The sequence below is a fragment of the Bison bison genome, unplaced genomic scaffold (assembly GCF_000754665.1).
Source record: "Bison bison bison isolate TAMUID 2011002044 unplaced genomic scaffold, Bison_UMD1.0 scf7180017864370, whole genome shotgun sequence".
In the NCBI taxonomy this organism is placed as follows: domain Eukaryota; kingdom Metazoa; phylum Chordata; class Mammalia; order Artiodactyla; family Bovidae; genus Bison; species Bison bison.
In genome coordinates this window covers 11,299,285-11,310,064 of record NW_011494942.1, presented here as the reverse complement: position 1 = coordinate 11,310,064, position 10,780 = coordinate 11,299,285, and the positions used below count along the sequence as shown (strand labels likewise).

Here is a 10,780-nt window from a genome sequence, read left to right as displayed (position 1 = left end):
GGGAGTTGGTGATGGACAGGGAGGCCTGGTGTGCTGCGATTCATGGGGTCGCAAAGAGTTGGACACGACTGAGTGACTGAACTGAACTGAATGAATATAACAAAAAAGAAGCAGACTCATAGAACAAACTAGTGTTTACCAGTGTTCAGGGAGGAGCAATATAAGATGAGGGGCAATGTTCACTGCAGCACTATTTACAAAAGCTAGGACACGGAAGCAACTTAAACGTCCATTGACATTAATAAATAAAGAAGCTATGGTACACATATACAATGGAATATTACTCAGCCATAAAAAGAAATATATTTGATTCATTTCTAATGAGGTGGATGAACCTAGAGCCTATTATACAGAGTGAAATAAGTCAGAAAGAGAAAAACAAATAAAGAGGGGATGAGAAGCACAAAATATTGGATGTACGATAGGCTCAAGGATGTTGCACAACCCGGGCAATATAGCCAATATTTTGTAATAACTGCAAATGGAAAGAAACTTTTTAAAATTGGGCTAAAGTTTGTTAATTAAAAAATATAAGTATTTTTAAGTTAAAATTGTCTGGAAGTAACAAAAGTTGGCACGTATATAGAACAGTGGGTGGGACTTCTGACTTACTGGGAGTGTAAATCTATACAACTTTAGGTTTGCAGTACTGATTTGGCAATATCTAAAAAGTTGAAAATGTCTGCATCTGAAGACCCAATAATTCAATTCCTAGGAATATTCTTTAAAAACTTTGAAATGTATGTGTAAAGAGCCATGGAACAGAACGTCCACTATGTCACTGTATGTAATTGTGAGAAAAAAATTCTCTTTTGAAAGCAACTTAAATTTTCACTAACAGGAGAATGAGTAAATAAATTGCTGCATACTTGTATAATGAAATATAGTATGGCAAAAATGAATGAATGATATCCATGAATTATTATAAATAAATCCCAAAAACAATATTTAAAAATGATATTTTGCTATCATTTATATAAAATTTAAAACAGGAAATAATTGTTGGTTATTGATCTATACATAAAAAGTATGAAAACATGCATAGGCATGATAAATACCAAATTCAAGATATAATCAATAGATACCTCTAGAGAAGGAGAGTAAGGTAAGAGAGTATGATTAAGAAAGGAAAGAGGCAATTTCAATGTATTGCAGTGTTTTTTTTCTTAACAAAATGAAAACAATTATGATAAAATATTAAAACTTGAGGAATCTGGATAGGAAGTTGCTTTATTATTCTGTCTATGCTATTATATGGGATTCCCAGGTAGCACTGGTGGTAAAGAACCGTCCTGCCAATGCAAGAGACATAAAGTGGTGAGGGTTTGATCCCTGGGTTGGAAATATCCCCTGGAGAAGGGCATGGTAACCCATTCCAGTATTCTTGCCTTGAGGATCCCATGGACAGAGGAGTCTGGTGGGCTACAGTCCATAGGGTCGCAAAGAGTCTGACATGACTGAAGCGGCTTACCATACATACATGCATGCTATTATACAGTTACACCTTTTTATAGTTAAACTCATAGGATTGTATAGAACTGGCCATACTTGTTCAAACCTGCATGAAAATAAAAATAACCTAAATTTATTTGAAAATGGTAGAGCTGGGATTGTACCCACATTTGTTTTACTCCAAAACTAGAGCACCTCCTGCAATCTCAGGCCCCTCTCCTTGTCTTTTCTGATTCTTCTCAGACAGGATTAATCACACCTTCTTCTGTGCCACTTTCTTCAAACACTTGGTTTTAAACCTACTGCAGTTGATTGTGTGTGTGTGTGTACATGTGTGTATGTATTCCTCCATACACAGCTCCTGGTGGCAACCTGTATGGCATATGGAAAGACATGGGGAGAATGGCTAAATGTGAAAGGTTTCTGTTTTACAAGTCAGTAATCTTTCTCTAGGGCTTTCCAGGTGCCTCAGCGGTAAAGAACCCAAATGCAGTGCAGGAGATGCAAGTTCAATTCCTAGGTGGGAAAGATCCCGTGGAGGAGGACATGGAAACCCACTCCAGTATTCTTGCCTGAAGAATCCCATGGACAGAGGAGCCTGGCAGGATACAGTCCATGGAGTTGGACATGACTTAGTGACTAAACAACAATCTTTCTTTTATAGGCTTCTGTTCTGTTGCTTTTCAACCACCTACCTCACTCTTACGGTGCCTTACCAGAAGCTAATCATCAATAGGTTCTACAAATACATACTTTTGCAAAGTAATCTATTTTCAAAGAATATAAGACAAACTAAAATCGTGTTTCAGCATTTCTCATGAATCAACACAAGGGTTAGAAGTGCTACATATTTGTGGAAAAAATAAAGTACAGTTCATTTGTTCCATTTCAGGATTTTTCAAGTCCTCAGAAGCAAAAGGAATCTTATAAATGTGGAGTTAGCCTACTCCAGAGGTAGAGAGAGGCTTCCCAAGTGGTACTAGTGGTAAAGAAGCCATCTGCCAATGCAGGAGACATCAGAGACACGGGTTCAATCCCTGGGTTGGGAAGATGCCCTGGAGGAGGGCATGGCAATCTACTCCAGTATTCTTGCTTGGAGAATCCCATGGACAGAGGAGCCTGGCACGCTATGCTCCACAGGGTTGCAAAGAATGGGATCTGACCGAAATGACTTGCACACACATGCAGAGGTACAGAGTTCAGCTGTATTTTATGATACAGGCATAATTAAGTAGGTTCTCAAATTAGGTCCCACTTTAGAAATGATTGCACAGATGATTCTACATTAATATTCCTGGGCCCATCTCTCTGAAACAGCACAGTAAATGAAATTTGATGAAATGGTCTAGTCTATAGGAATTATACAGTAAATCAATACAAAGTCAATCATAACTGAAGCATAAATGAGAGAACCATCCTGTACAGCCTTTAAAAAAACATTATCAAGTGGCTTTTCTAATGAAGAGCAATTTTTACCAAAACAACAACAAAACAGGATATAATGGAACGCCAAGTAATATATAGTAACATTATTTCTTTAAAATGTGCTTTGTCCTCTTCATCATGAAGAGGTCAGTGTCCCCAGGCAGCCTGTAGCCTCTCCCGCATTTCCTCTCTTTCCTTCCATGGCAACATGGGTTAGCAAGACACTGAGCTTTTTGTGATGTGTGTGTGAGGACAGGGAGAAGGGGGAGCGAGCCTTCAGGGAGGTCTCCAGGTGGAAAAGTTTGTGACGCACTAGATTCAGTCACTGAATGAGAATTGTTTACCAAGGGTTCTCGAACACAATAGTTACAGTTACCTTATGTTCATTTAAAATTTTTTTGCTTGGTCTCAGGGCCCTTAACTCTGAAACCCTCTCATCGTAGGCATCCCAGACAACTTATTCATGAAAGGTTACGTGACAAAGCCAGCCAGAGCGGTTTGATCCATCTGTTTCAGCACCTGAGTAGCCAGGGGCACGACAGACACGCATAAACTTCCCGAATATGGAACATGTCTACCAAAACGGTCAAATTCTGCCTTTCATTTGTAGGCAGTCACGGAGAAGTTATTCTGCTTCAATTATGAAGTGTCCACCTTCCAGAGACCTAGCTTGCCCTTTCACTGCCTCTGAAACTGCACCCCTCCACTGAGACAGAAGGGATGTTCTTCCTGTGTTCTTCTCCCTACAGGCTGAAATGCTATTTCCCTTATCTTAGAAAATGCCTCCCTCATACTTTTCCTGGCACAGCTAAATGGCACGGCTAAAAGCCTGATATGTGTGCCACACCTGATACTTTAGAAGGAAGCTGGTAAGTGTTATTTTTTTCCTTAGTAATAAAGCAAAAATCCATTCCTTAGTCAGGGTCTAGTTAACATATTAGCGATTCCTTCTTTTTTTCTTGTCATCTGTCATTATCTTCTACACAAGAGAGAGGCCTTGATAACAATCTATCTTAAAGGGATTTTAATGGCTTGTTACAGAGAATGCCGAATTAAACACTTTGAAAACAACAGTTGAGTGGGATGCCGCTAAAAGAGCCTGCTTGAGGTTTCCACAGCCTCTCCCAGCCGGGGAGAAGTTGCTCATTTCTGCAACAACAGAAGCAGGCCCAGCGAGCTTCTTCAGCAGAATGTGGGAATGCGATCTGTGAACAAACCATTTGCTTTCTAACAGCCACTTACCGGCCTCATGTCAGAGCGCAGGAAAGACAGCACTGCAACACTCAGATTCATGACTGTGTTAGGCTGTGGATGTGACTCTAGCAACCTTAGATCAGAGAGCATCGACTTTAAATAAGCTCAAAAATCAAACCAGCGACATTCCAGGATGTCTCTGGAACCATGGCCCTGCCTTTGTTTACTACTCGTTTTGGACTGGGATTGGACCAAAAGGCGGCGTATCAGATGGTTTCAGTCACTCCTCTAGTCTTTCTCTCTGGGATGGTTGGGGCTTATGCAGCACAGTTCAGGATTTCTAAGCTGGACAAACAGGATCAGATGAGAAGCCCTGTGCGTGAGTGCTCAGTCGCTTCAGTCTTGTGCAACTCTTTGAGACCCTAAGGACTGCAGCCTGCCAGGCTCCTCTGTCCATGGGATTCTCCAGGTAAGACTACTGGAGAGAGTTGCCACGCCCTCCTCCAGGGGATCTTCCCTACCAGGGATGGAACTCACATTTCTTGTGTTTCCTGGATTACAGGTGGATTCTTAAGCACTGGGCCACCGGGCAACCGGGGAGAAGCCCTGATGGCAGGCCAAAGGGGGGATCCACCAGGGGCTTCAGGCTGGAGGCTGTGACAGCATGAGCCCCCAGGTGGGAGCATCCCTCAGGCTTTATTTTGACCCATTCCACAAAACAAAAACTGTTCACCTAATTGTCAAAATCATCATCATAAAATAAAAGCATCAGCTGCATTATTATAAAGAAATAATCAGCTACATATTAAAAAGCATCAGCTGTATATTATTCGGGGAAGAGAGCTGACTTCCCTGAATTCTAGAAAGACCAAGCCTGAGATCACTGCTCCCAGAGGCCAGAGGGCTCATTCAATTGCTGAAAATCTGAGCATACCCCTAAGGCCAAGCTCAGTCTACCATCCTCATTTCCTTGCCTCAGAAGCCAGGGTGTCATATAGCTAGATTCTGACAGTGACTCACTCTTGGAGCAATAAGAAAAGTTAGAGATTTACTAAACAGTGAGTACTAAGCTTTAAAAAACTGAGGGGACAAATGAAATGCCTAAGCTACTCTTAGAATTGTATGTACCACCTTAATCTACTTGATTTTATTTTTTCTGAAATTTGACACACACAATTAGTACAATGCCTTGAAAATATCTTCCTCCATATGTTTCACTACTGGCATGAACCTCAGTCATGTCACCTCACAGCATTGCCAAGTGTCAGCTTACTAGCTCAAACTTCTAGATGTTCCATGAAAGCCACGGATCTTCATGAAAAAGATGAGAAAACACATTTGTGAATCACTGAGGTGGCTGTACAAGTGGGTATTCCTCACTGAAAGGGCTATGGATTGAATTATGCCCCCCTCCACCCAATTCCTGTGTTTAAGCCTTAATCCTCAGGGTGACTGTATTTGGAGATAGGGCTTTTAGGAAGTAATTAGGGTAAAAGAAGTTGTAAGGTGAGGTCCTAATCCTACAAGACTGGTGATCTTAGAAGAAGAGGAAGAGAAAGATCCCCTGTTCTCTCTTCATACATGCACCAAGGAAGGACCACCTGAGCACATAGCGAGAAAGAGGCCATCTGCAAGCTAGGAAGAGAGCTCCTCACCAGAACCCCACCGTGCTGGAGCAGACTGAGACAGAAAGGAAAATGTATTTCAGTTATTGCTGTACGTGTAAGTTCACATATATCAATTTTAAAATCCATCAGGGTGATCAAGCGAGTTGCCTTGTTCAGGCTTCTGACGTTACTCCTGCCAAGTTTTATCTCATACAGAGATCCGAGGCAGCATCCAAACCATCTGAAAGAGGACATGCCTCTAAGATACACTTTTATACAGTTGCAAATACTGTTCCCAACGTCCATAAGAAGTTCCCCTTTAGCTTATAAACTCATTGTATTAAACCTAGACTTGAATATTTACAGCAAGTAGTAACTAGAGGATTAAATACGTCATCACAAGGTCTCATCCAACTCTGGATTTTGATGGGCTCTTTTGAGCAACATTTCTCTGGTTTGCCAGGACCTAAGTCCTAAAAGTGAACTATGCTTTGCAGCGAAATGGTGTCTAATTAAAGTTTAATGAGTGGATTCCACCCTTATTCTACAGTAACACAGAGACATGCACACTGAACTCTCCACATACCGTTGTGTGTATCCTTTAATGTCGATGGCAGTCCCTCAGGGTGCAACACAGGCAAGTGGACCCAGGTAAAGAACACCCTTAATAGAAATGTCATGGGCAAGGCTAATTGCAAGAAAAAATCTAGAAAACATCCATTTCCTCAGACCAAATTGAGAGTAGACAACATAATGGCAATCTATGAAACTATTAGACCAAATATTAGGAAAACCTATACCACTGCTCTCTTTGTAAAAAGGTAAGGTTGCAAATGTTGACATCTACCATTCAGCCACATCAATCCCAATTTGTCCTAATTTATTCAAGTTAGGGGAATACAAAATAAATCATGTGACTTCTTGTTTCTTTTTTAAATCCTGCAGTCATCTTATAATCTGAAATAAAATATCTCAATAATGCTAAGTTAACATATTCTGAATAATTTTGAAACTCAAGAGCCCAAAATGGAGTAATAACACACTCCTTATTACTACCTCTCAGTGTTTTTCAGCATTATCAATAAACTTAAAATTCTCTATTTTGGAAAATACATTTGTAAGTCGTTTTTTCAAACCATAGTTTAAAGTGGATTTATACAAGTTAAAACAGAAACTCTAATAATAAGTATGGAATACAGTTCAATTCAACACACATTGGATACCAACATGTGTCAGAATACATAATGGCCCCATGGACACCTAATAGACTTAAAGAGAATTACCTGCTTTACTTTTTATTTGATCATCCCCAAAGTCTATGCAGGGCTTTCCAGGTGGCACAGTGGTAAAGAATCCACCTGCCAAAGTAGGAGACACAAGAGACATGGGTTCCATCCCTGGGTCAGAAAGATCCCCTGGAGTAGGAAATGGCAACTGCAGTGTTCTTGCCTTGAGAATCCCAGGGACAGGGGAACCTGGTGGGCTGCCGTCCATGGGGTCGCACAGAGTCGGACACAACTGAAGCGACGGAGCAGCAGCAGCAAGACTCTCAATTATTACAATTCATAAGTTTTATGAATGATAGTAAAGAAAAACAACATTCTTCCCTAAAAGCCCTTTTCTTAAATCTTCTAAAGTGATTCATGTAGTATATATCTCAGGGATTTTATTCCAGGTAGACAGGGGTAGGAGGTGGGGTATGTGAGCAACGGAGCAAGAGTGAGGAAAACTAAAACCACAGTAAGGCAAATAAGTTCCCACTTTTCATGGGAATATTCCCTACAAGGGCCAAGAGACTAACAAATACTAAACATTCCCATTGGGATGAGAAGCAAGAGATTGCTCTTAAATTGACTTCAGAGTAAAGATGCCAAAGCAAATAAATCACTGTAAGTGAAATACTTTGAAAGGTAAGTGGACTTTAAACGTATTTGCGTAGGCTAAATTTTTTAATCGGAAGTATTCATTACTGTCAGATATGATAAGGCCACATGTCCATCACGATCTCTGGAGACCTCCTCCTAGTATATGATTCATTATTTTTAAACCAATACCTAGCTGAGCAGACATCCCCAACAAATGTTACTGAGTGAAGAAAAATAAGCAAAGATTCAAACATGTTATGCTTCACCTAAACCAAAATTGTATTAAGTAAAATGGAAGTAAAGGCCCCAAAGTTCTCAGATTTCTTCAATCCACACACAGCTTTTCATCAAGAATAATTCTGGAATGACGACAAACTCGAATGCCTATTCAACCCAGCTACTCAAGCCATTAATAGAATAAAATGCTGCGCAAACTTGTGTTTCCTAGGATCCCCTTTCTCTAGCCAAATGCATCCTCAAAGACCCTGGTTGACTTTGCATTGTCCCTGTGAAGTGACTTGCAACCCTCAAGCTATGTAGAAAAAAATGTAAGAGAAGAATGGCACTCTTACAGGTTACATAGCCTCCATAGTGGCTCCATTCTTTTTTTTCTTTCCTTTATGAGAATCTTTTGTAATTGAAGTAAAAAGACTTCAGTCATCTCTCTGATGGAGAGTGAGAAATAAGTAAGAAATAAGTTGTTTTTCTAAAATTCCTCAACATAAATCTCAGATCAGAGAACACCAATGTCTTTTTTTTTATAACTAGAATTTCACTGCACATTCCTCAAGTCACCCAGATACTGGTCACGAAGAAGTTGCTTAAGTGAGTTTATCTGTATACTTGGATTCTATCACGGGAATGGTGATACCCAAATCCCAAAGGAATGGGATAGCAAGCCTTGTACAGAGAAGGAAGTATCATGGTCAGAGGCAACCAATACAAACAGAAATAGAGGAGTGAAGCAGGTCAAGCTGTGGATGAGGACGGTGCCTCAGTCTAGGTGCCCTGCTTGAATTCAGCGTACATTCCAGAAGCAGGTTTGACTGCCCTATTCGCAGGGAATGTTGACCTGTACTTTGGTCTAGCATGTCTGCTCAACAGGGCAAACTTTCCAGTATTCCTTGGCGGATATACCAGGCCAGAATCACTCCCTGTCCCTAGGGAAAAATGACCCTGAGGAGGCCCTTTCCCCCCACTCCGCCCCCCAAGTTAGTTTTTAGAAACCTCCAGAGAGATTCAGAAAGTTTTTTCAGTTTTTCAGTTGAGTCGCTCAGTCGTGTCATTCAGAAAGTACTGGACTCAACTAATACCGCTAAGACTGCTAACAGTAACTTGGCTGAGATCAGAGAAAGGTGAGATGGCCGACCTGATACCTCCTTTAGGGTTCAAACTGGTCGCAAGTCCAAAGTGACTGTTCTTCATGATTAGAGATAAAACAGAGCCACTGCTGCTAGCCAGTGCTGCTACCAGTGACTGCTCCACTCTTTGCTAATAAAAGGCGCAAACTCACTGAACATGTACCCCAAGTCAGGACTCTAAGTGTAAGAACACGTATTCACTTACCTATTCCTCAGGACAACCCTAAGAGGTAGGAATTATTATTAACATTTGGATTTCATCAGTGAAGACACAGAAGCCTGGAGAAGTTAAAGGAACTTGCCTTAACTGAGTTATTCACTTAGACTTACTCAGCGAATAACAGCGGGACGTGGGGGTGGGGGACCAGGTTCGTCTCCAGGCAGAGTTCTGCTTCTGTACTTTACCATCCTGCCTCCCTGCCTTTTCTCTTCCCTGAAAACTTGGAAGAGCGCCCCAGGACCAACCACAGACAGCGTGACAACAAGCATGGTGTCTGTGGGAAACAGGGACATGTTGCCTGCAGCCTTCCTCCAGCTGGGTTGAATTTTTCCTCACCAGGCTCCTCAGGGTCCCTCCTCACTTGTCTCAGGCCGACTCCACTAACTGCTCTGCTCTGCATATGCTCTCCGTTGAAAGAGAAGACTACAGATATCACCACACAAATATCACTACCAGAAAACTCCAAGTGGATCCCAGATCATAACCTAGAAAACTGGAAAGAAAAAAAAAAAAACAGAACTGGCTGTAGATAAGACTCTTTGCAACACACCCAAGGAGCTTCCTGGGCAACTAGGAACATGGGATGCTCCTACAAGCTGCTCATGAAATTTCAGAGTTGCAAGGTTTGTACGCTCCTGTCTTGAACATTAAGACAATTTTTTCCCCAGCTAATCTGCTTTTTTGGTACTGGACTTTTTTAAAGTTGGAGTAAAGAATGGATAGAAAACACATTTGCAAATAATATTCAAAACCACCACCATATGAGAAGTTTCATTCCTTTCTTCTATGAATTCGCCTAGCCTTAAAGAACAGACATATTTTCCCTCTGAATCTGTTGACAGTCACTGAAGTGACTAAAATACCCAGTATATCTTAGTGAAAAGCTATTTTTAAAATCACTTGATTTAGAAAACTCCAATCATGATAATTTCATGGGACTTCTTAGTACACAAATTAAAAGTTTTAAATTACTCTGCAAGAATTTGAGAGTTCAAATACTCTTAATTAGAAAATATCTGCATCAATGCATATTTAATCAGGTGTTTTTAACATCTGCCCCTGATGGGTTGTTTTGTGAGTGATGGTTCTTCTGGTCAGTAATTACGGTGAGGATGCCATGTGAGACTGGGAGTCAGAAATGTGGATCCTGGTCCCTCCTGGCTCTCCCATGCCTCACCTCTGGACTTTGAGAACGTCATTTAACTTCTCTTAGCCTGTTTCCTCATGTCCACAGATAAATAACAGTTCCCACCTCAAAGCGTTGTTCCATAGACCAAACGAAATGATGCAGGTGGAAGGGATTTTTAGTGACTCCGAGGCAATATCATATAATATTAAAATTACAAACTAAAGGTAGAAGTGGCATGGCTTAGTGAGGAAAGCGCAGATGTATTCTGGAGCAAAAAGGTATCAACTTGGCTGATTTACCAACCTTGGTTCTCTCAGTTGAGAAATGGAAGGATAAGAACTATCCCATAAGACTGATGTGAGGGTTAGAAATAATATGTAGGGCCTCTAGCAGGACAGGCCCAAGTAGGTGCTCAATAAATGGCACCCCTTTCGTATCAGAGAAAACGTTTAATTAAGCTAAGTATGCTGTGTACAAACACAACAGCTGAGCGGCGTTCTGCTTGGAACAGTACATCCATTAGCTGG

General features: G+C 41.0%; 1 protein-coding gene across 2 annotated transcripts in view; it reads right to left on the bottom strand.

The window, feature by feature from the left end:
- Positions 1–10,780, bottom strand: part of SSPN (sarcospan) — a 145,572-nt gene that overhangs the window by 34,468 nt on the left and 100,324 nt on the right. The window lies entirely within an intron of this gene.